Raw genomic sequence first — 25,568 nt, 5'->3', positions numbered from 1 at the left:
ACTGTATGCATCCAGCAGTTAAGAAAGCATAAATAACGCACTGTTTTGTAATTCTGAAGTGTGCTGGAAACAGAGATTTTAATAGGATCAAAACAAATCAAGACACCTCCTTGTTACTGCACAAATGAAGCATATTCACAGAAACCCAATTTCCACACATTATTATTTGTATACTATATAGTTTTGTCAGTAAAACTGTATGTCTATGCAAATGTAGTGGCCATTTCAATGGAAAATATGCATCTGTAAATGACAATGTGCTACTGCAGAATGCTTTAGATACATTCACAAATAGTCCCACCTCCTGTCTAAAAAGGTAGGCGGGTCATGGAAGTTTGTGGTTCTAAAAAATGGCTTGTGGCTCTAAAATGTTTGAAAACCACTGGAGTGGACTATTTCTCAACCCGTTGCAAAGCAGAGTAGCGGTGGAATTCCTTGGTTCCGCTGTGTGGCTGCTCACTGGGACTGACCTCCCTCTCTTGCGGGGCCCTTGGCTCTCAGACCAACCGCTGACATGCCACCCAAAAACAAGACCAATAAAGATATCAACGTGGCAGCCTCCCGTGACAATCCGGTTACGTGACGTCTCTTTGGTCCAAGATGTCAGCCCACACACAGGAGAACTCTAACCCTTTGGCAGCGCCAGGTGGGAAGTCAGCACCAGAAGTGCCCATCACTTAAGCATTCACATGACCTCCTTTCTGCAACAAATCAAAGAGGAGATTGTCTCCCTTTGCCAAGACATTAACACTGGCCTCCAAGACATACCGAGGGAAGTCACAGAGTTTGGTGGCAGAGTCGATGATCTAGAGCACACTGTGGACACCAGGACAGAGGACCTGGAAAACCTCTGGAAAAGGATGACAGAGCTTGAGGACCAGAACATTACTCTCCAATTAAAACAAGAGGACCTGGAAAACTGCAGTAGCTGAAATAACCTATGTATCAGAGGGGTCCAGCTGGGAACAGAAGGGAAGGATAACCTAGCATACACAGAGGACCTCTTACATGCCATCCGGGAGAATGAGGACGCCTTCCCACCTATGCTTGACAGGGCACACTGGGTCCCTGGCCCTTGCAATTGCCCTGACTTTATCACAGACATCCTCACGAGGGTCCACTTCTTTGCAGACAAGGAAGCCATCTTGAAAAAAGTCCAGGGGATCAAGTTGGTCTCTTACAATGACCTGGCACCGGCCACACTCAGAGAGCGGAAAGATTTCAAAGATGTCACGGATAAACTGCGGGACCATAACATCAAATACCAGTGGGGCCATCCCTTTGCGCTGATGTTCACTTGGGAGAGCAAGCAATGAATTCTTTGCTTCTTGAGAGAGGCGCAACAGATCCTACAGCTCCCCATTGAGCGCAAGGGAGGAGACCTTTCTTCCTCGTGGGAGCGTCGGATTGGACCCCTTCACCCGGAGTGGTCCACTTTTCTTCCTACTAGACTCAGACGCCGCATACAGGAACTTGAATCCTCACAAACCAAGTAAGCAATCATTAGCCATATCCGCTCTCTAAGTGGGTCCTCCTCTCCAACTCAGTCACCAAATCATACAGTGATATCCTGCTGGTAGTGCCAGCCCATGGCCTAATTTTGCACCCCTCACTTCTACTTTGGACTGGTGGGCCTGCCTGATTCTCTGCGCTAAGGCTTGACCTAGACGGACTAGGATACATGGCATGGCTCACCGTGTGGACTGGGGGCTACAATTGTTTCTCCCTTGTTGGACTGGCTATGTCTATAGAGCGTGCCCCTACAATCTATGGGATGGCTCTTTTTGGAATGGCCCGGTGGCTGGAACGAACATTGCTTGTTTTCCATTGCTACAGGACACAGGCGACGGAGACCTTTGAACTTTTATGTGTCTGCAGCCCCCCCCCCCCCACTTCAGAGTCCCTCAGGAAAGTGACTTTTCCATAATGGCCTGCTGGAGTGGCACCGGGCTATTCCTGTTTGACTCTGCAATTGTTTTGCCTTTTTGGCCTTCAGTTTTGTTCTTTTTAATCTTTTGTTCTCCTTCTTTTCTCGCTGCGCGTTTCTTTCCCTTAGATGCACTGCTTTCCAGGGCTGAGTGGTTGCGATTCTCGGGGGGTACATTGCGGGGTCCTGCTTGCATATGTCCTGTCAGGTTGGGGATGGTGGATGTCATTCTAACTCCTCCTTTGGGGTGGGCTATGTTTGGGGGGGATGTGGTAGGTTCAGGTTGCTGCTGGGCTGGTGATTCGAGAGGCATTCCCCATTTTGTACTACGACCAACTCCGTTAAATTTCTCTCTCTTAATGTGAAAGGGCTGAATTCCCCTAACAAATACCGCCATGTATGGAGGTATTTGCTCCAACAGGACCCTGATGGGGTATTTCTTCAGGAGACCCACTTGATTTCCACTGATACGTGCCTTATGTCACAGCCCAGATATCCCACTCAATATTGGGTTTGTTCCTCTTCTAAAACAGGTGAGGTGGCTATTTTCTTTAAGCCAAGCTGGTAAGCGGCAGCCCCCAAGATTAAGGCAGACGTTGGGGGTAGGTTCCTCAAAGTACACGATTTGGGGTTGGTGGGTCTTTGACCTTTGTTAATATATACACGCCTAATCAGAATCAGGATGTGTTTCTCTATTTGCACCTTGGGGACCTCCTGCAGTCAATAGCCACTCCTATTGTCCTGGGGGGTGACTTCAATTTGGTTTGGAACCCAGAGTGGGATCGCTCTGCGCAGGCGCATCATTCAACCGGGGAGTATGTCACTGACGCTGCGGAACGTCATCACTGACTTTGGTTTATTTGATGCATGGAGACACCTACACCCAGATTCCCAGGATTACTCCTTTTTCTCTCATGTGCACCATTCGTATTCTCGTATAGACTAGTTTTTTCTTTCTCTTCCCTTGATCCGTATGCTTCGGAGATCTCTGATATATCTATTTCGGATCATGCACATGTCCTGCTTGCGCTCCAACCCCTTGACACACGTAGGGAACCCCTACCTCATTGGAGACTGCCGCCCCAGGCCCTTAGGGACCCTGTGGATGTAGCAGATATCCGTAAGTAGATTGAGGCCTTCTTCCTTGCCAATTCCCTCTCAGATATCCCTGCAGACGTTCGATGGGACACCCTCAAATCTACTATTCGGAAGGGCATCACGTCTATTTCGATTGCCCTGACTCGGGAGGCTAAGTTGGTGGAATCCACCCTCTCTCGAGATATCAAAGCCTTAGAATGTCAAGACCACGTACATCCATCTCTTTGCACTAAGCGGCTTCTTGCTGAACTCTGTGGCCAATTGTGACTTCATCGCACCAATAAGGCGGAGCGGCTTCTGCTTACTCTTAAGCAGAAGTTTTATATGGGGGGATAAGGTTGGGGTGTGCCTGGCTCATCAGCTTCAGGTTCAGACTGCACAGGCACCATATTTCTAAGTTTCGGCAGCAGGATGATACTTGGGACATCTCGGAAGCAGACAAGAGTCTTGAACTAGAGAATTTCTATAAGGATCTATACGCGAGTGCCCCTTGGTCACCCGCCACTGTTGCAGCTTTTCTTGACTCCTGTCCTTGGGACCCTATTGATCCTTACTTCAAGAAACTGCTAGATGAACCTATTACCCACTTTGAAATAGCCAAAGCGCTGAGACAGCTCCTGGTCGGTAAAACCCCGGGACCTGACGGTCTGCCAGTCACTTTCTATCTGCTTTTTTACCCCCAACTCCAGGACCATATGCTACATCTTTTTAATGGCTTCACTGATAGCTCTGGTCTCTCCCCCACAATAACAAGGCGGAAGTAGTGCCTATTCCTGAACCAGGGAAAGACCTGACTTTACCCGCATCTTTTCGCCCTATTGCCTTGTTAAACACTGACGCCAAGCTATATATGAAAATCCTGGTGAAGCAAGGCATAAAGGATTGCATGAGTTTTATCATTTTCTAGCAGAACTGATTCAGCAATGTGTCCAATAATGTAATAAACTGTATTTGTTTTTCTTTCACTGTTCATGTATTTATTTATATAAGCATGTGTCTTGTAAATGGTCGTCAATGTAAGATACACAGAGCTCTGGGTTGAGGACAAAGCGCGCTACAGATGCCCCAGGGCAGTGTGTGCATAGCGAGCTCTCACGTGCGCTTCTGATGCAGGAGGGTGCAGGGCGAGGGTGCTCACGCCAGAACAGATAATTCAATGCGCTAATTCTACTTTTGTTTCGGGCGCTGTCACTTTCGCTGCTCTAATGGATTTCCGTTTCCTGCAGCCTCTTGAACATCTGATTCAACATTCTTCTCTCAGTGAGCAGATTCATCATAAATTCTCCAAAGGCTGGGTTCAAACCGAACATTTCAAAATTACTTTTTTTGAGTGCTTTAGAATGATATAAAGCAGATTGCTGACACTCTCAATCTTTCCTGTAATCCATGATGTCTTTCTTACATGACAAGCCGAGAAATAAAATAGATGTATTTTATCTTCCTGCAAGTGCTGGCACCAGGACGAGAGGCTGGATTTATTTCCTCCTCTACAGAGTGAGTATCTTTAGAGCCGAATGTGAAAAAATGAATTCCAAATAGTATAAATGTGCCATGAAGAATAATGCTTTTCTTAAATATAAACAGCAAAAGGAATGAAAGACAAGATTTAAGATTCGCCCGAAGTAGCAGAGCAACGTAAACATTTTTATCAGGAGCTTAATTTAAGATTTCATTTACTTTTGTCATTTCCTTTTTAATAATGTTCACAAAAAAGACATGGTGTACACTGGACTCATTACTTCTTCCTTTGATTGCTGGTAGCTGCATTACGTCTAGTGCTATTTACTGTTCTCTGTTACATATACCAGACAAAACTGTAATGATGGCCTCCCCCGGTGTAGGCCTCTACTAGTGGTGTATACCGGACACACACACACGAGGCACGGGTGTCAGTCCATCTTGGAATCCCGAGCGATTCCCACCCCCTTTATTTATATCCTCAGAGCCGCGCCTGGCTCCTGGGGTACATGTTGATACAATTTATGGTAGTGGCCGGTTGGCTCACTACATCCCTCCTAACCCTGAGGGAGATAATTGCAAAGTCTTAGGAAAAGAAAACAGAAACTATAAATACAAAATGCACAGATATGCGAGTTTATACAGCTTCGCCAGCTGGAAATACTCGTGGACGCTTCCTTCTCCTTAGCAAACAAAATGTCGTAGCCGTTGATTCGGTCTGGGACTGGGTCTTATCCGGTACGGATGTCCTCGATGGGGTTCAGACACCTTTTCTGGGCCTGGCACACTTTCGGAGGTACTTTTCTCTAACTGGTCCGATGGAGGCTGGAGATTCATCTCCCAGTCGTAATCTTCTCCCTCATTGGCATCCTGCTCCACGGTCACCCCACAGGGATCTTCAGATCTTCTCTCTAGCCCCAATCCCCACCTCGATTCCAGCATGCCTGTGACCTTCTTGACGGTACAAAAGGGGGTGGTGATGGACGGAGCATCAGAACCAATCAAACACTCACACCCAGTCAACAGATCTGGGTTTGATCCATCACCGTTCTTTAGCCCACTCTGCCACCCCAGTTCTGACATGGCCATATGCAAATCAGTCTGACCCTGTGCCTCATGGGAACAGTCCAGCCCGAACTGCCAAGCCATGCCTTCCCTGGACCGGAAACAAGCTTCCTAGGACCGGTTTCTGACATTTCAGCCGTCTTCAGCCAGGCTTGCTTGAATAAGGATGCATTTCGTGACACCATCACATTACCCCTCTTGGCCGTGATCATAGTTTCTTTTATTACGACTACTTCCCATGTTTCTCTTTCAAATGGAGTCCTGAATTTTCATCCAGGATGTTTTTTTTTTGATCACTACTGCATCTCCTAGTCGCAACTCCAATTCTTGGGCCTTTCTCTTTTTGCTTGGTTTGCTCGTTAGTTGCCTTTTTCTTGTCCTGTGCAGCCTCCAGGTCAAGGGTCGCAGTTGCCCACTCAGAGCTGACGGGCACTAAGTGCCTTACAATGCTCTTCATGATGAGTTCACTCGGGGCACATCCAGTAGTGCAATGTGATGTTTACGGATTCAGCCGCAAGAATTGATGAAGACACTTCCAAGTCATCTCCTTGACCCACATCTATTCTCAGTGCTTTGATTAGTGTCCTCATGAATTTTTCCACTTCCCCATTCGCTTGTGGCCACTGGGGATTGATTTTTCTGTGTTGAATGTTGAGCTGATGTAAATATTCTTTGAACTCCAATCGCTGAAATGGCGGTCCATGATCAGTTTTCTGGCAGTCCCAGCATCGCAAATATTACACACTCGAATGCTGTGGACTAGCTGAGCTCAACAGCAAAAAACTTAGTGGTGCTGTCTATCATTACTAACGTTAATCTTCCATCCAGAAAACTTCCAAAGTCCATGTTGACCTTCGAACATGGCCTGTCACAGGGCTCTCCAATGATTACTGGGGTTAAAGCTACGTCTGTTCCTGTGATTGCACCGGAATGGCATCCCCTCAGGTCTCTTCCACCATTCTTTCCACCGCGGAAAAGCACACTTTCGACCGTAGCAGTGCTTTAGTCTCCAATAGCCCCTGAAATCCTTGAGGGGCTAGTTCCACTGCTCATCTCCACAGGTTTCTTGGAAATACTATGTGTTTTCACCTCAAAAGGAGTCCTTCCGAACTCCCGCTTAGCTTACCACGGCATCTCCACAGGCTCATTAGAATTTCTCACTCTTCATCGATGAGCTCACTCCCCCCTCTCAGGAAGGCTATCCACTGATGAGCCTTTAGTGCCTCTTTGCCTTGCTTAGGCAGATGTCTTCTTTAGTTACTTCCACCAGCTCCTCTATCGACTTAGCTCCAGCGCAAGCATTCTCCATGACGAACCTTGCAAAATCTCCCACACCTCCAGCCGTTTCTCTCTGTGTCTTTGGGTCATCAGCCAGTGAGTGTCTGTACAAATAATCAGCTGGGTTGTTTGCCCCCAGCCGATAGGCGACATCAAAGTTGTATTGCTAGAGTTGTACCGCCCACCTTTCTATTTGGGCGGTCCGTGCCTGACAATCCGCTGAACAATGGCACTAGAGGTTTATGATCGGTGATCACATTGAATTTTTGCCCATGAAGATATATGTGGAAATGTTGACACGCCCACCTGATAGCAAGAGCCTCCCTCTCGATCTGGGCGTACCTGGTTTCCACTGAAGTCAGTGCTTGGCTGGCATGAACTCAACTCCTTCATTCTGCTGCAAGAGGATGGCCCCCAGTCCCACCGGACTGGCGTCTACGATGAGCTCTGTCTTGCCTCCCGGTTTTAAGTACCTTGCACTAGCTTCTTGAAGCAGTGCCCCCTTCACGTTCTTGAATGCTTGTGCAGTCTCACACGCTCACTCCCACTGTGTTTCTTTCTTGTTCAGCACGCGTCGTGAATCTGTCTTGCCTCCCGGTTTGAAGTACGCTGTGGTAGCTCCTTGAAGCAGTGGTCCCTTTACTTTCTTGAATGCTTGTGTAGTCTACACATCCACTCCCACAGTGTTTCTTTCTTGGTCAGTGCTCGCAGTGGTACTGTAAGTGTTGCCAACTGGGGAATGAAACGTCCACAGTAATTGACCATTCCCAAGAAACTGCGCATTTCTGTGGGGGTCTGTGGAATGGCAGCTGCTCGAATGGCCTCCACCTTGGCCGGGTCGACATGAAGGCCCTCTTTTGAGAATCCATATCCAAAGAACTCCCCCTCATTGGTGAAAAGGAGCATTTGCTCTTGTAGAGAGTGAGCCTGTGATCCGCGAGTATCTGTAGAGTGGCCCTCAACCTGGCATGATGCTCTTCTAATGTGTCAGAGAATATGAGCACATCATCACTGAGAAGAATGACTGCCACTAGTCCGGATAGTGCTTCCCCTATTGTGTTCTGGAATACCTCGACCCAAAACTGAGTCTCTTGAACCTCCTCAATCCCACATGCATGGAAAATGTGGTAATGTAACGCCTGTCCTCGTCTAGGAGTAACTTAAAAAAACCATTTGGCCCCATTGATGTCTTTACAATTTTGTCTATTGTTGGGGTGATGTGTCTCTCCCTTTTTATCGCCTTGTTAGGCAGGCGTTTGTCCACACATAGTCTTATGACCATTGGCTGCTTTGGTTTTGGAGCTTTTACTAGAGGGGATACCCACTGCGTCGTCCCCAATACTTTCTCAATCACTCCATCCCTCTCTAGTCAGTCCAGCTCTGCTTCAACCAGGGGCCGCAAGTGAAACTGTACCCTCCGATGTCTCAGTTCCACCAGCCTCACTGTTTTATCAATGTGTAACTTCACTTTGACCCCTTTTAGACATCCCAGTCCTTCAAACAAGTGTGGGAACTCTCCCATGATATCTTCAACATGAGAATGATGTACTTAGGTCTTCGGCTGCATGACAGCCTATCAGGATGCCTGTGCTCTCCTGTGTGATGTAGAACTTCGTTCACAGTTCCGTAGACCCATCACTTACTTTCACCTCTATTACCCCTTGGAGACATATGGGACTGGTGCCTCCGTAGTTGTATATTTTGGATTTGGTCTTTTCCAAAAGCAGATCCAGTACCAGCTGCAGATACTGCTCTGCATCTAAGATGTTTACTGACGCTCCAGTACCAATAAGTAATGTTATTGATACACCATCCACGCACACTTTACACACGGTTGGGGTTCTCCTCCTTCAATTGTGTCATCCTGTGAAGGATACTTTGTATACGTCACCAATGTCATCCTCCTCTTCTTCAAGATTCCTCATCTGTTGGCTCACCATCCTTGCAGCGCCCTGCTCCCCTTCTGCTCCCGACACAACCATGACTCTTTCAAACTTCTTGAACTTTCTTCCACTACTATTGTGCCTCAACTCTCCCGAACATCCCCTTGCAAAATTGTGTAGTGATTTTCCACACTGCAAACATGTTTTCCCATTTGTCGGACAGTTCTTCAAAGGGTGGATGGAGAATCCACAGCTCGCGTGTGCTTTTTGCGTAGCCCCAGCTAGGAATTTTCCTCTACCATGCCCAGCACCTTTTCCGATTGCACCCACCTGCTCTTCTTTGATGTTCGCAGGATCTTAATATGCTGCTGTTGTTGCACTGTGGGCTAGGGCCGACTTCATCTCTCCGGCTCTCACATCGGTTAGTTCATGGGATCTGCCTAATATTAGGATTTCATCCAGTGATATCCCCTGGTTGGCGGAGGAACAGCTTCCTCAGCTTGGCCGACTGGCACCCGTGGATCAGTTGCACCCTTATCTCGAACTGTTTGTCAATGCCAGTGCACGTGCTGGTCAATTTTTGTAAATGCACAAAGAACATGTCTACCGACCCCTTCTTGCTGAGGAGCCTGTCTTAATTTAAAGTGCTTATAATCCGGTTTAATTGGGGATCAAAATATCAGTTGTGCGATGCTACTGCCGTGTCATTAATCATTGTCATCGGCTGTATTTGGTAAGTCAAGAAATAGGCTGTACAGTTCATCTCCTCCCATGTGTAGAATGGTTGACCATTTTCTCCACCTCACACTGCTGTTGCCGGGTCCACTAGCTGGCTGAACAGGGGTAGTGGTGCTAGTGCTGACTGCGAGCAGTGTTCACGAAGGTGCTCTTCATCATTATTCTCCTGCACTGACATTTTGGAGCCAACTGAGTGTTTACCTCTGCATTCTTGTATCTGCTTGTCTTGTTGAAAATCTCACCGCTGTGGGAGGGGCTGTGTTTGCTGTTTTCTCTTTTTTTTTGTTAGACTCTGTGTTTTGCCCCAATTGATATCTTTCTTGTCCACAATGAGATCGACTCCTATTAAATCTTTATAGTTTTTTTTTTCGCCACCCTCCTTTGCTCTTGTGCTGGGCTTTAGTTTGTCCTCTCAAACGTTCTTTTTGGTTTTCTACCAGCAGTGCTACTCACTGCCGGCTCCACATGGGACCATGAAAAACTCACAAACAAAAAACCCCTCTGCCTAACAGCTTACTTAAGTAGTGCTAATCGTCACTAAAAAATGTGAATAAACATTTAGGAAGGACCCAAACCGGACCAAGGGAGTCCTTTCCATGGGTTTCTTTGTCAACTCCACGCTGCTCATCTGGTGCTTGCTATACCACCTTCCTACCATCTAGCGGTCTATTCCATTTGCCCATTGTGATGTTCCTTCTTCTGTTACCAGTCTAGTAGGAATCCCTTCGTCCAGTTTCGGTCCCACACTGTATCTATCAGTATGAACCCAGCTTTTCTATCCCTTGGATCATCGTTCCTTAGCTTGTGGGCCTCACTTTGAGAATTCTCCTTTGCTTTAGAACACCTAATCACCGGTCCGCCTTTCTTGATCCTTGACCCTAATAGTTTTTGTAGATATGATTTTACATCAACCAGTCCAGGCACCTCCTTGCTTGTTCTTTGAAACTGCGCCCTGAAGAAGGTGAGACCCAGCATTGGGGTCACACACAGAAATGCGCCTCGGCGCTGGAGTTCTTGTGTTTTTTTAACTCCCTCCATGATTGTTTATACTTAACATCCAACCTCCGTGTTGACTTATGATATTAAAATGTTATAAGTCACTGATGAAAAGAATTAATATTGACGCCACTACCTAGAGACTCAAAGGAAATTGTTCCGTTTCTACCAATCTTGTTGTAGAGTGGCTTAGTGTATACCAGATATAATTATTTCATTGTTATGTGTCTTTTTACTGGTGGTGCCTGGTTCATTTTTCATTTTTCAATTGTCATTCTTCCTTATTATATGGTATCAGGTGATCTATTATAAATAAACTTGATGTTCATGATTTTTTATACAGCTGTTAACTCTGCCTCACTAGTAGGCCTGGGCGGCAAATTCCGTTCCGTTCGCGGAATTTGCGGAATTTGGGTAATTTCGCGTTCCGCGGAGAACGCGAAATTGCCCAAAAATCTGCGTTCCGCGATTTTGCGAAATTTTTTGCTTGTTCGCGTTCTCAATATGCGTGTTCGCGAGATATTTCACCCCGAGCACGCAAACAGCGATCGCGAACAGGAAAAAAGTATCGCGAGCAAGCAATTCCGCGTGTTCGCGGAATTTCTGCGTGTTCGCGGAGATTTTTTACCGTTTCGCGGAGATTTGCGTAACGCGATTACGCAAATTCCGCCCACCCCTACTCACTAGGTATATTTATGTTCCTTATTTGTTTGTCTTGCCTTTGTGGGGAGACAGCCTATCATACTAAGGGCCCCCTTTCCGTGTGATTAGCTCCACATGGGACCTTTTCTACCCTTTCTCTGCTGCCGGCCACACACGAACTCCTCGCGCTCACCTTCCCTTTAACTGGGCCTATGGCCACTCTCCTTCTTCGTCCACTCTGGGCCTCCAGCACTGCCACGTGCTGCCGCACAGCTTACCACTGTCAGCGCGTCCTACTCCAAGGTCCTTCGGCCACAGCAGTTTTCCATTGCTCAGGCAACCACCGGCAGCCATGCCTCTTCACTGCAGCGCCGGCGGTCCGGAGGCACTACACTACTCGTCCGCTCCGCTGCTCTTCAGCATGGCAGGGCCTGCACCTGCTGGTCTCCTGCACGGCCGACGCTCACCGTCGCAGAACTCTCCCCAAGCATCTCAACCTGAGGGACCTGCTCTGGCGCTCCCGCACTGCTCCCTCCACGCTAGTCATGGGGTAAGTACCCCCTCATCACCGATGTAACAATGGCCTCCCCTGTTTCAGACCTCCACTAGTGCTGTACACCTGACACACACACACAGAAAACTGGTGTCGGTCCATGCTGGAATCCCAAGCGATTCCCAGCCCCTTTATTTATATCCTCGGAGCTGCAACCGGCCCCTCGAGTGCATATTGATACAATTTATGATAGTTGTGTATATTGTAATTGTTGAACTGTTAGTTACACCTATGCTTGTTTGCATTTTTCAGTGATTAGTCTAATCCACAAAACCTCCCAACATGAAACTCACAAAAGGTGATTGGAGGAATGCTTGGAAATAGTTTAAACCATTATCATTTTCTCTAGGTAGCATTCCAACTCATTGTTTTTACAACTGCGCCACTCTAGACAGAAGCCTGCCTTATTCATAACTGGTCTTCTCTGTTCCAAGTTCCTCCTCAAGAAGGGAATGCACACGCCTGGATCAGCTTGTTAGGCTTGATCAATGAGGTATGAATTGGATCCTGTGGCACAGCAAACAAGGGAACTACATCCAGGTAAACCCTTGGCCATTTAGGACGTTACTTTAAACAAACAAAAAGTGAATGGAGAAATGTCTCCAAGTACCTGAATCTGTAGTCAATCGGGCCAGATAGCATTCTAACCCATTGTCTGTATTGATTTGCATAAAGCGGGACCTTCTACAGTTTAATCATGGGCAAAAACAAATGGATTGAAATGCGGCCCAGATGTGGGTCCTGTGCTTCTTGTGCCGTGGGACTTAAGCTGCTCCCTACTGACAAGGCCTAAAAAAGCCTAAACAGGTCTGGGGTTGCTTGTGTTGCCTTCTGATGGGATCACCTCTGATAGCTCAGTATTGACTGTTCCAATGAGGAGCAGGTTCTCTACTGATTTGTGTGAGGTGGGGGGGCCTCTGTCTAGAGAAGAATGGTAGGTGAAAAACAATGCACTTGAATGCAGTCCTCAGTGATCACCAGTAGTTGAGAGCAAATCAAGCATTCGTTCCATCACCTTATTGTTTGATGTAGTTGACACTTCATAAATACACTGGATAGATTGTCATATTTATATTCTGCTGCCTTTTCCTCACATAGGGAAATTAAGTGTATCTCCATTCTAGGGGACTTTCTGCAGTCACACTTTAATAATTCAGGTGCACGTTAGATGTGCTAAAACTGTAAGAACTACATTCACCATGTGGGCTAAGTATATTTTTTGTATATGTTTGGTGTATAAGTAAATGTAACACATCCTTAATAATGTGACTGTAAGTTTAGAGTGTAGCATTCTTATATTGAAGTTTCAATACGTTTGTATATGATCAAGTGATTTTAAGGTTTTTTAACTGTGATTAGTTAAACTGTGGCTGAAATAGGTCTTTTTGTTTGAATATCAATACAAGTGTTGTGACTGTATTGGGTGAATTGGCTTTCACTAATGAACTTTGCTGCTATTTTTTAGAATTATATTTGATTTTTTCTCTGGGGCCACTGTGGGGAAGCTTCACTTTTTTAAAAAGAAAAGAAAGAAAACGAACTTGCTGCTATCTTCGAAATTTTTCTTTGTTTGTTATCTTTGGAGCCATTGTGGGGGAGCATTACCTTTTAACACAATCTAAGTTGCTACATTAGAATTATTATTTTAAATTGGAATCTGGGAGAAAACGGGGAAGTTTTAATTAAACCTACCTACTATTTAGGCTGTTTTTAGCGACAGGCAGCCATTTTACGGGGGCCACGCATTGACTAGAGTTAGCGCTCTAGTGTTTGCACGCCGCCCGCCCGCGTCATTACTTAATGGGCTGGGATCGGATGCGCAGCGGACGCGCCGAAGGCGCGCCTAAGGCAAGCCCGTCTGCGCCCGTCCGCGCCTGTCTGGGACAAGGGGTGAGAAGTCCTGCCCAAATTAGAAAGATTGCTATAAAATATTCCCCTGAACAGCTTTTAGCGCTACGACCCAGTTCTCGACGCAAATGTCTGACATTTTACCCAGCACATTGCAGACACAGCTGTAATAATTGTCAATATATTTTAAACACTCCAACTACACTTATTAAGTCTCTTTTCTCTAATAAATTTGACTTCAAGACTCATAAAAAGCAACCTAAGATTATTAATAAAGCAGAGGCTTCCGCCTTCCACTTTTTTAATATTAACTGCCGCTCATTACCTAAGCATAAAGAGGAGATTTTTGACTTACTGCTTAATGAGCAGCCAGACGTCATGTTTCTTACGGAAACCTGGCTAAAGGATAGCTCCGGACCCGACATAGCTGCTGCTCTTCCAGCTAATTACACAATAATGAGAAAGGATAGGAAAGAGAATCCAGGCGGCGGCATTGCCATTATATAAAAAAATATTTATACTTGTAACTTCGAAGACCTAACCTCTCCAGGCTGTGAAGCTGCGCTTTTCAAATTGAATCTTAATCCCCAATGTAGTTTTTCGGGATTTTTAATTTATCGTCCTCTGGGGCCAGCTGGTTCCTGGGCTGCTGCTCTTCCTGATTTAGTGACCCCTCACCTTTTAAATTTTGCAAATTTCTCTATCTTGGGGGACTTAAATCTGCATTTGGATGACCCCACTTGTGGGGTTAGTTCTACGTTGATTTCAAATTTAATGGCAATGAATGTATTTCTTCATAATTCAGGTGCTACACATCGAGCAGGACATTTACTTGACCCTATTTTTTCAAATCTCCTAAATATTGAGTGTACCCCAGCCCTTCCACTAACATGGTCAGATCATTATTTAATAGGCTTTAGATTTAAGCAAACTTTATTTCATCCACCCACCTCTGGCTCAAATGGTAAAACTAAAGGTAGAAATTGGGGGAAGCTGAATCAGGTGGACCTTAATAAGGTTTTGACGAAAAATATGCCTGATATTAGTCAGATATCTACAGTCGACTCACAAAATATCCGTTACTGGTTGGAGAAATTTATAGAGGCATGTCTTCCTCTATCTGAAAAAAAAATTAAACAAGCATCGTCCTCCTGCCCCCTGGTTCACGGAGAAATTAAAACTAGAAAAAAGTAAATGTAAAGCTCTTGAAAGGCATTGGAGGAAGGACTACACTGACAACTCCAAGATTGCCTATAAAACAGCAATTCGAGCCTATCATTCTTTGTGTAACACTGCTAGAGCGGAATTTGTGAATAACACTATAAGAAACGCACAGAACAATTCCAAAACCTTATTTAGAGTTGTCAGAAATCTGTCTGGGACCGACAACCTTCCCAGCCCACCTATTCTCACTGTTACTCAATGTGAGAACTTAGCTGTTTTTTTCCTTACTAAAATTGAAAAGATCTATGAGACTTTTAAAACGAAACAAGTCACCTCTCTAGTGCCTGATAATTATGCTGTTCTAACATCTGATTCTGATTGTACTGAACAGTTGAAGGAGAATCAAGGATACGCTAGATCTTTATTTGAAAACTGAGCGCTTCTAGATGTTACTACATTTAAACAGATCCTAAATAGTCTTAGTTCGGGTTCACCGAATGACTCATTTCCTGTTCCAGTGATGCAAAAACTAGATGCTCCCGTCTTAAACATGATCATGGAGCTACTGAATGCTTCCATTCGCGAGTCTATTATACCTGCTGAGTGGAAGCATGCGATGGTTCTCCCTCTTTTAAAAAAAGCGAATGCTGATCCAGAGCAGCTTTCCAATTTCCGCCCGATCTCCCTGCTTCCAGTGTATTCCAACATTTCGGAAAAACATATTAATATTCAGTTAACGGAATTTGTTGCCACTCAAAATTTCTTACACCCCTCACAGTCAGGCTTTCGGGAAGGTTTTTCGACCGAAACAGGACTTCTGGGGGTTACTGAGAAATTGCGGGAATATCTGGACGCTGGGGAGACTGCGGCGCTGATTCTGCTTGATTTAAGCACCGCTTTTGACACGGTGTCTCACCCAGTGTTACTGACGGCGTTACGTTCATTAGGGATAGCTGGCCCTGCACTCGGATGGCTTAGTAATTTTTTGAGCAATCGAACTTTTCAAGTTTTTTCATCTGAGGCAGCGTCAAAAACTCATTTATCCCCCTATGGTTTTCCTCAGGGCTCTATCCTCAGTCCGCTATTATTTAATATGTATGTTAAGCCGTTAGCTATGATTGCAGATGAAGCTGGGTTGTCTATTTTTTCCTATGCCGACGATACCCAAATAATTTTTTCTCTGTCGGCAAACAGATCTTCGGACTCATTTTTTCTTCAGACAGGGCTTAGGAAAATTGCAGAGTGGATGGGGACCAATTCATTGAAGCTTAATGGGGAGAAGACCGAGGTTCTCATTCTGGGTAAGAATGTAGATCTCTGGGGCCCCGAGCATTGGCCTCTTGAAATGGGGAATCTTCCCACACCTGCCACCCAAGTTCGCAACTTAGGTGTGACTATTGGCAACCAGCTTTCAATGAAGCAGCAAGTTGTAAAAGTAGCTTCGGTTTGCTTCACTATCCTGAAATGGCTCAGGAAGATTCTTTGGATGCTGGCTAGTCCCACGCAAAAAACAGTAATTCAAGCACTCATAACATCTAGATTGGACTATGGCAACATCCTATACTTGGGAACCAATAAGGAGGTGAAGCGCAAGCTTCAACTTGTACAGAATGCAGCAGCTAGGTTGCTTTGTCAGATTCCACGTATGACTCCTGTTTCCAGCTTTCTCCGTGAACTTCACTGGCTTAGGGTCGAGAGCCGTATAAAGTTCAACACCCTGAACTACATGTTTAAAGTGAAATCTGGTAGTGCCCCTCAATATTTACAGGCCATCGTCCACCCGTATCTTCCTTCGCGGTCCCTTCGCTCCGCTACTCAAGCAAAGTTTGTAGTACCTAGGATTTCAGGTTCTCGGCTAGGTGGTCGGTCTTTTGCTTACCTAGGTCCTCTCCTGTGGAATTCCCTTCCTTTATTTCTTAGGAAAGAAACTGTTCTCAGTAACTTTCGAAAACATCTAAAGGCTTGGCTGTTCAATCAGTAGGTCCACAACAACTAAAGTATTTACACTTGTCCTGTTTGGCGGCGCTGGGAAAACTTTTTGGTAGCTATGCGCCTTATAAGATTAATAATAATAATAATAATAACAATAATAATAATAATTAGTTGTTCAGTTTTCCAAGATTTTCTTACACATATATGATATGTACAGAGAGAAAACCATGTCTTCTGCAAAAAACAAATGGAAAATAAAGAAAGTAGGCCTTCTTTGTAGTAACTTTTGAAATTTTGCGTTGTTAATCATGACTGCCTGACCAATGTCTGTGCTGAGGGCTTTAATAGATAAAATGTCTTTCCTTTTTAGCTGTAGTTGTGCACGTCTACATTAGGATGATCATCAGCTCATTGCCAGACAAAGGGCCTGATTATGATGTCGGTCGGAGTAGCCTCCAACTGACATCTCTGTGGTTTTGGAACCGACCGACCCCGGGTCTGTGGACCATTATTTTAATTACAACATCATTACAATGCGACCGCACATGGTGTGTTATAGGATTCCATTTCCCTATGGGAGCTTGTGCGGCGGTCGGAAACTGGCTGCAGGACAAGCTCTCATAGAGAAATGGGAGTTACTGTAAATCCCTTCACCATGTTTATAGGAAGGCACCATAGGTTCCACCAACCGGTGTTGAATTTCGCTCTAGGTATCCGTATATAGGTTTTCCTGATACGTGTCCTTATATAGGCACAATTCGCATTGCCCTTATATAGGCATAGGATCCCATTAGCCATGCTATCCAAATACAGGCATGGTCACCTTCAGCCATCCACCCCAACATCACAATGAGTTCTTAGAAAACAGACTCTTAAGCTGTTGGGACTTTCACTAGCTCAGGATTATTGATTTCTCCAAGAACTCATTTATTATGCATGAACCTCTATACCCTAAGGGTTCATTCATGACATCTTCCGCTGCCCGACTTTATGTCAATGCAAACATTCCTAAACATCTTCCAGGTATAAATATACCTTCCTGTACCATGGCAAGCCACGGCTCAGGTGCAAGACTTGACACTGCTCGCCACGACGGCAAGCAAGGAGGAGACCTCGACTTAGAGGAGCTTGAGTCCCAGCCTGACGCACTGACAAGACGCTGCCATCCCTCCTCGCAGATCATCCAGCTTCCAGTGTTCTGACTCCCTTCGCGGGGTGTTAAGAGTTCGAGAACCGGATAGAGATTCCAACCTATCTCATTCTTAAGGTATGGAGCTGACAAGAACCTAGAGGTACTCTTGGCATACAAACTTGGCATACAAACTATAGCATACTATACTATAGAATACAGCACCTACTTCTCACCTTGTCCTACACTTAGGTACACTGGGGTAGAACTAGTTAGAGAATGCATTGTATGAGTACTCGCATTTTTAGCCTATGTTATTTGTGTATATGAATATATGTGTCATAGCTAAAAGATAATGCTAGCGCAGTATTATTTCTTTCTGCTGTTTACGCTGTACATAATATATCTTGCATATTGTCTTATGATTGAAACAGCACATATCTCTTACACGAGAAATAAGACTGTTCAATAAATCCTTTTATTGAAATGCCTGTCCCTCGTCTACAGACCCCCCGGACCCTGACCCCAGTTCAGCAACACCATCGCCGACTTCATCAGAACGCACGCCATGACCTCCACCGAGTACGTCCTCCTCGGTTACCTGAACTTTCACCTTGAGAATAACAATGACAGCAACTCCACCACCCTGATCGATAACCTCGCCAACCTCGAACTGAAGCAACTTGTCACAACGCCGACCCACTCTGCCGGCCAAACGCTTGACCCCGTCTTCTCCTCAAGCTCCCACGTCTCCTTCAGCCACACCACCGAACTCCACTGGACCGACCACCGCTGCATCCACTTCACCTTCCAGAAACCCACCACACACCACCGCACCCAACATATCCCTCGCCGCTGCTGGAGCAAAATCACCGAAGACCAACTACATGCAAACCTCGCTCTTAGCCCACCCACCGAACCCTTCAACACCAACGACGCTGATCACGGCCTCAGACGCTGGATCGATGACTGCGCCAACACCCTCACCTCACTGAAGAAACCCTCCCACAGTGACATCAGTAAGAGGGCCAGTTGGTTCACCCCAGAACTCCTAGCCTCCAAGTGAGCCTGCTGGAAACTGAAGAAGAAATGGCACAGTGAGCAGACTCCGGACAGCCATGCAGCCCACAAGGACACCATCCGCAACCACCATCACCTCATCAGGACTGCCCAGAGGACCTCCTTTAAAGACCGCCTCGACAACAACGCACACAATAGAAAGGAGCTCTTCAACATTATGAAGGAACTTTCCAACCCCAGCTCCAACACGAACGACATCCCGCCGTCGCCAGCCCTGTGCGACTCCCTCGCCACTTTTATCCACCGTAAGATAGCAGACATCCACAAAAGCTTCAACACCCAGACAGCCCCAACAGACACCAACGCAACAGAATCCCCACACACCATCGACTACGACCCCCTGCTAGCCTGGGTCAACGTGAGCCTCGATGACACCTTCAAGACCATGAGCACAATCCACTCTGGCTCCACGTCAGACCCACTCCCGCACCACATCTTCAAGAAAGCCAGCAGCTCCATCGCACCCCATCTGCCCAACGTCATCAACTTCTCCCTCGAGACCGCGACCTTCTCAGAGACCTGGAAACACGCCGAGCTCAACGCCCTACGCAAAAAACCCAAGGTGGACCCTAGAGACCTCAAGAACTTCCGGCCCATCTCTCTACTTCCGTTCCAGGCCAAAGTCATCGAGAAGATCGTCAACAGACAGCTTACACGATACCTTGAAGAAAACAGAATCCTGGACCCTTCCCAGTCAGGCTTCCGCAGCAACCACAGCACTGAGACTGCCCTCATCGCTGCCACTGACGACATCAGGACCCTGCTGGACAACGGTGAGACCGCGGCCCTCATCCTCCTGGACCTCTCCTCCGCATTCGACACCATCTGCCACCGCAATCTACGCGCACACCTCCACACCGTAGGGATCCGACACAAGGCTCTGGAATGGACCACCTCCTTCCTGTCCAGCAGAACCCAGAGTGCCTGCCTCCCCCCATTCCGATCCAAAGCCTCCAAGATCACCTGCGGCGTACCCCAGGGTTCTTCCCTCAGCCCGACACTGTTCAACATCTACATCGCCCAGCTCGCACATGTCGCCCGACAGCAAGACCTCAACATAATCTCCTACGCCGATGACACTCAACTGATCCTCTCCCTCACCAAGGACCTCATCACCACCAAATCCAACCTTCACGAAGGAATGAAGGCCGCCGCGGACTGGATGAGGATCAGCCGACTGAACCTGAACACGGACAAAACGGACGTCCTCATCCTCGTCTCCAACCCTTCAGCCTGGGACGACTCCTCGTGGCCGATGGCACTGGGGCACTCCCGACACCCACTGACCACGCACGCAACCTGGGAATCATCCTCGACTCAACGCTCTCCATGACCAAGCAAATCAATGCCGTCTTCTCCTGCTTCAACACCCTTTGCATGCTCCGCAAGATCTATAGGTGGATCCCGACAGACACAAGAAGAACAGTCACCCAGGCACTCGTCAGCAGCAGACTCGACTACGGAAACGCCCTCTACGCAGGAACTCCGACCAAGCTCATCAAACGTCTGCAATGCATCCAAAACGCCTCTGCACGACTGATCCTCGACGTACCACGCCACAGCCATATCACCCCCCACCTGAGAAACCTGCACTGGCTCCCCGTCAACAAGAGGATATCCTTCAAGCCTCTCATCCACGCACACAAGGCACTCCACAAGACAGGCCCAGCCTACCTCAATGGACGACTCTCCTTCTACATCTCCATCCGCCAGCTCTGCTCTGCCGACCTCACACTCGCCATCATCCCTCGCATCCATAGAACAACCACAGGCGGAAGATCCTTCTCCCACCTCGCCACCAAGACCTGGAACACCCTCCCACTGAGCCTACGACAGACCCAAGACCTGCTGACCTTCAGGAGGCTACTCAAGACTTGGCTGTTCGTACCACCCCCCGCAGCACCTTGAGACCCTCGCGGGTATGTAGTGCGCTCTACAAATGATTGATTGATTGATTGATTGATTGATTGATTATGTAAACTCTGCAGAAACTAAGCATGAACGATTAGCTGAGTGAAACTGTTATATATTGTTTCCACGATTCTGAGAGTGTTCCAATTCTAAAGGGAAACAAAGTTGTCATGTTTATGCGGTTGCCAGAAACTACTCCCTTCTTGTTTCACAAGGAGTTTCTAGTGTCCTCTGAGTTAGCTGGCACACAAAGTAATTAAGTTTAATATACTTGATAGGGGCATACTGACCTCAGTCCTATGCCAAAACTATAGGGGCTGATTCACAGAACTAACTTAAGACAAAATCCTAAACTTACTACTTTTGGTAATCACAGAAGTTAGGATTTTGTCTTAAGTTTGTCTTAAGACAAACTTAAGACAGACTTAAGACAGTCTTAAGACAGACTTAAGACAGTCTTAAGACAGACTTAAGACAAACTTAAGACAGACTTAAGACAGACTTAAGACAGACTTAAGACAAAATCCTAACTTAAGTCTGTCTTAAGTCTGTCTTAAGTCTGTCTTAAGTTTGTCTTAAGTCTGCCTTAAGACTGTCCTAAGTCTGTCTTAAGACTGTCTTAAGACTGTCTTAAGTCTGTCTTAAGTTTGTCTTAAGACAAACTTAAGACAAAATCCTAACTTCTGTGAATACCAAAAGTAGTAAGTTTAGGATTTTGTCTGAAGTTAGTTCTGTGAATCGGGCCCATAGTGTATATTATTCCAGCGCCCAGAGCCTATTAGGGAAATATGAGCTACACTACACCGGAGGACATGGAAGGAGGGAGGCACTACTAGGGGCCCCTAAAGTCACTTTCCAACAAGCATTCCATGGCGTAAAGCCCGACATGGAAAGCCTGTCAGAAACCAACATCACAATCCCATCTGTAAGGGATTATGTGGTGGTTCTGACTGGCCAACTAATCCTTGAGCCCATCAGAAGCCAGTTGGTTTGACCGTCCATTTTCAAATCTGACTGCCCTCATTGTAATACGGCGGTCAGAGTAGCCTTGAATGACGGTCGGAAAGCCTCTGACCTCACGGTTGGAGGATTTGCGACCGACATCCAAATGACTTTCAGACCGACATCCAAATGAGACCCTTAGTTCGGAGGATCCAATTCTGAGGAGGTACAGGTGGCAGACAGCCGTGCTGTTTCCTGTGAGAGGTTAGCTGCGGAGAGCAGTGGCATGCTTCCCAGCATCCCGGTGTATGCCCTTTTGCTCCTTTGTGGATGCAGCATGCATGCTCCTTTGCTCCCTCACCGGCAACCGTGGCCTCCATCATGGATCTGCTTCATTACGGAGTTGGAATCTCAGACCTCAGGTCCCGGCCCATGAGTACCATGCTGATTCATTGAGTCCTGCTCCTACTGTCCCTTTCTATCCCCTGGCAGGCCGGCTCCACCCGGCATATATGCGGATGAGGTTGAAGGGCACCGCTGAATTATATAGATTTGGGTGGATTACAACCACAGCCCAACTTTGGCTTCAGCAACTACCACCTAGGTGAGTGCCAGAACCATTGTCTTGCTGGCCCAGGGCGGGCAGGAGGAGAAAGGGGGGTAGCCCCTAGGATGTTGTGGTGCCAGTTGTTGGCGGTGAGGAGGCTGTCATACAATTCTTTCCCTTTCTCTGGATATTGTCCAGTCAAAGGATCATGCAGGTGTGCTGGTCAGCATTCTGTTTGGTATCACTCTCTTCTTTACATGTTGGCGGAGGCCCTCCCTAATTTACCTTTAATTCGTTCTTCATTCCTTTTTGGCAGTCCTCGACACCTAGAGAATATAATTTCATTTACTTTCTGCAATGAAGAAGAGACCTCAAAAGACCTTGAACAAAAGAACAATGTATGATTTCATGGCCCTTATCGACATTGAGAATGTGGTTAGGGAATTCTACCAAGGATCATACCCTGCTGACAACTAACTATATGAAAAGAGACAGACCCACAATGATAGTCACATTTATAGAACATCAAGGGATAACTACATTCCTGGAACAAGCTTCCTCTATCTTATTTGTAACATCCAACTTGACTGCGGTTAAAGAATTATCTCCCGGCAGGCCTGAATTGCAATCCACCAAGCAACTAACAATTTTAAATAGTTTCTCGTGGAGTGCTTCCATGAAACAAAGCAACATGCCAACACTTCACTTTCTCAGAGGTAACCATGTCCTTTAGCGGAGGCACGCAGTTACAACTTATATCCTAAGATAGCAACTGAGAAACCTCTTTCCACTGATCAAGTGACTTACCCTCTATCAAACACCACATTACAAGTGGCAACTGTCCAGGTAACACAGAGGAGTCAAATTAAATCTATTTTTTTTTCGACATCAATTGCTCAAGGTGAGCAATCAACCAATACACAATTTAATAATTTCACCGTAACTTCCAAATAGGACTACTTGGAAAATACTGAGTTCCTAGCGGACATAACTGATCTTGACCTTGATTGCAGGGCAGTTTTAAATCAGCGGATCCATCATTCAAATTGACCAGCCAGCTTTAATTGCCCATCAATGCTCTTTTCATCTCCAGAACCTAAGTTACAAAGCAGCACCGGTTCTTGGTTTAAAGTTTAGTCTCTCACCTAGAGGTGGGGAGGAAGGCTGACCATTGGGTCAAAATAAGGTTGTCCAGAAAGACCCCAGTGACCACAAGAAAAGGGTTACTACTCCCCCCCAAAGGAAAGATGTGGCGCACAAATGGCAAAAACCCAAAGAGTGTTCTAAAGATCCCCAAAAAACAGTTCAGGAGAGTGGGCCCAGAGAGGCTTTGCAAACATAGATTGGGTAGAAGGGTAAAAACTGGGATCCCAAGAAGGTTTGGTGCATCCTGATCATTTATCTAACATCAGCAGAAATGAGCATTCAACATATAATAACTCTTCAAGCAAAGTAACAGGCAATACTGAAATGAGTGTCACAAAAGACAACTTCCATCCTCACACCAGCAAGAGATGTCTAAAGAAATTGAGGAAATTAAATAAAAAGGCCCTGCTGAATTCCTCAAAAACAAAATATCTCAATGTGGTCAATTCCACAGCCACTACAATCTTCCCATATTGAAGTCAAGAGGCCCCACTGACAATGCCGAGGCAAAAAGGAAAATATTACACCTGGACTTCCTCCCTGCTGTCTTCTCAGGCGGACGTTGCCATACTTAGGCCAACCCCCCAAAGATTAATGGATGCCCTAACTCACCAGTTTAAAGTACATTTCCTATCTAACGTCTTAATAAATACACATGTTGCTCCTAATGCTAAAACCTTAGATAAATTGGAACTGAAAAATGTATTTGCAGACGGCCTCTGATCTCTACTTGGCTCCAAATCAAACTGACAAACAATACCCTCTACCCTGGATTACCATGAATAATGGTTTAAAGCAAAAGCTGCATCTTAGCACCTGTTTTCTTATCACTATACATATATGACTTAACTTAACATCTGGACCACTCTAATTGCCTTTTCCAAAAACAGAGAAAGCAGCCCATTACTTACTTAGCCTATGCCAACAACATCATATTGCTCTCACTAATACCCATCAGTCTCCAGCATCATCTAACTAAACTGAAAGAGTTTAAACACCCCAACTATGTAAGGGTAAATCTGGACAAAACAAAAATGATTACCCTTGGGAAGTCCAGGAAAGTCCTGAAATTAGTTAAGATGGGTTGTGTTTCCAAGAAATAAATACATACATCTTATATGGTGGTAAGTGTTGATCGTGATCTGTGCATATAGGAAACAAGCAGAAAAATGCTCCTGTTATCTCCCAGTCAGTTAAAAGATTTGCTAACCAATATGGTGGGTGAGCGATCTTGCAATCACTTAAGATAATTAACTTGAAATTGATGCCAGCATTATTATATGTCACAGTTAATTCTATTACACTACTATGCACACTCTCAATAAAATCTACACTAATCAAATAAAATTCTTGTTAAGCCTGCAGCGGTCCACACCAGAGGCAAGACTCCAAATTGAAGTTACCCTACTATCACTGAATAATTTGTGCCATAAGGCCAAGTTAAATTGCATCTGCGATTACTTAGCATCAAAATAGGAGTCACTAAAGCAATTTATCTCTGATGATCTCAGATGTACTGATGATCCTAATCCCATGCTCAGCATCGACTTAGTTAATAGAATTATAATTAGGGTTCATCATTTTATGGAATTTATTTTTGGGACATTTCTGTCCATTTTTATCCATATTTATTTTTTTGCCCATGTTATTGGTATTTATTCGTATTTATTTTGTGTTTTGTGAACAGATGAGGAGATAACTTGTATATTTCCGGATTTATTTAATGGATAAACGTGCTCTCATACTTTGATGCATGTCAGGTTTTAGCACTTTGCACAGCCAAAAATAATAACATAAGGAACCCATATAAAGAAATTAGCATACTAGCACAAATACATGCATGCATTCATTTAAACAAATCTCATTGAACGTTTTACGTCCCAATGTTGCCAATTTGTACAGCTATTGAACAGTCTGCCAAAATGTACAGCTATTGGCCTGAAAGTCATTAAACTCATCTTGGATAGTCACTCAAAAGAAGTTATATTATCTGTATAATTCCGCTTTAAAAAATAATAACAGACAGGAAACACAGTGTTTTCTGTATGTTTTTATCTGTAAAAATCAGTAAAAACGGAAAACAGGGAGCCCAAATTATAATAAAACTAATTTACAACCTCTTTTTACTCTCAGCAGCATCTTGATATGAAATACTCTAACAACAAATAGCAGAACAGCTGACTTGGACATATTAAGATCATACAAATATTCAAAATATACTATGGATTATT

Source organism: Triturus cristatus, chromosome 2_2 (assembly GCF_964204655.1).
Source record: "Triturus cristatus chromosome 2_2, aTriCri1.1, whole genome shotgun sequence".
NCBI lineage: Eukaryota > Metazoa > Chordata > Amphibia > Caudata > Salamandridae > Triturus > Triturus cristatus.
Note: the sequence above shows the minus strand (reverse complement) of the source record.